Source organism: Gouania willdenowi, chromosome 3 (assembly GCF_900634775.1).
Source record: "Gouania willdenowi chromosome 3, fGouWil2.1, whole genome shotgun sequence".
NCBI classification, from domain to species: domain Eukaryota; kingdom Metazoa; phylum Chordata; class Actinopteri; order Blenniiformes; family Gobiesocidae; genus Gouania; species Gouania willdenowi.
In genome coordinates, this window is record NC_041046.1 from 11,993,800 (window position 1) to 11,995,108 (window position 1,309).

The 1,309-nt window shown below is 38.4% G+C and overlaps 1 long non-coding RNA gene across 1 annotated transcript; it reads right to left on the reverse strand.

Annotated features, from left to right (window-relative positions):
* Positions 1 to 918, reverse strand: LOC114454172 (uncharacterized). Its single transcript, XR_003672521.1, has 2 exons — positions 857 to 918; positions 1 to 303 (listed from the first exon to the last, which is right to left on the reverse strand). It is a non-coding gene; the product is annotated as an uncharacterized LOC114454172 (long non-coding RNA).
* Between the last annotated feature and the right edge of the window lie 391 nt (positions 919 to 1,309).

Sequence of the window (1,309 nt, forward strand, 5' to 3'; positions counted from 1 at the left end):
TTCTGAATTATTTCTTTCATAATCAGATTTTACTGCTGGAGTATAATTTTGTTGATGCTTTTGTAGCTTTTTTTTTTTTTTTTTAATTGAAACAGATACTATGGTTTAACCCTTATAATATCATTGAGTTAAGGTCATATTATTGCTTTTTAATATGACAAAAAACTTTTTGAAGAGTTAAGGAATTTCTGTTCACAGATTTATTTGTTACCTTACGTTTTGGTACCTCCCATTGGTTATTGGGGTTTGTGAGGACATGTTGGGTTTAACTGCGGCATCGCCAGCTGTTCCTTGGTGCGAGCACTGCTTAAACAAAGCACAGAGGTTAGACATGTATTTGTACAAGAGTTTAAAAGCTGTTTCACTTTTTCACCCCCCTTTGTATGTGGGTGTCAACCAGTGAAGTACCGTGACCGCTAGGGTTGGGTAGGCACGTTGCAAATCGAGACCACCAATGACAATTTCATATGTTTCTGCTGGTAAGTGTTAATTCAATTCAAATCAATTTTATTTGTATAAAGCAATTTCCAACAAAGTAATCTCAATGCGCTTATCAAAATATAACATTCATAATAAGAAAGAAAAAGCCCAACAAGATCCACATGAACAAGCATTTAGCCATGTAACAAAATCAACATCATAAACACCATTAAAAAAACATAAACAATTATTTAATATAGCCTCCATACTCTCCCAACAAGATATATCTCATGACACGGCAGCACATCCGTTGTTTGTGTTGGAAACAGAGAAAATGACAACAACTTAGAACAGCCTCAGTTAGGTGCATCTACAAAGCCAATCCTTCATTTTGTACCATTCACTGTGGAAAGTATGAAACATTTTCTGACCTTACCTTTGCTGAAGCTCTTGTAACTCACGTGTTGGTCTCCCATCTTTTAAAAGCTGTTGTTTTTCTTCAAAAAAAAGTTTCTCTATCATCTCTGACGCTGTCATCCACACTGTAGTGTTATCCCGCCCACTAGCTAGAGAACATAGCAGCAGCGGTCACGTGGCATCTATTCACTAATGTACTGTGAACTTACATATAGCATTTAGCATAGCGCGGTGACATGCAAAGGCTGCTCTCTATGCAGCCTTTGGTTGTCATCTTGGGGACCTGACTGCGCATGCGCAAACACGTAAAACCACGCATTGGGAACGGAGGCAGAGGAGCAACGTCCCTTTGGGAGGGGGCAAAAAAAGACTGTGCAGCTGTTCCAGGAAATAGCGCTGTTTAGTAATTTCTATGTCTATGAAACGCACAAAATGCTGACACTTTCAAACTTATAGGTACTGTAGGCTATTG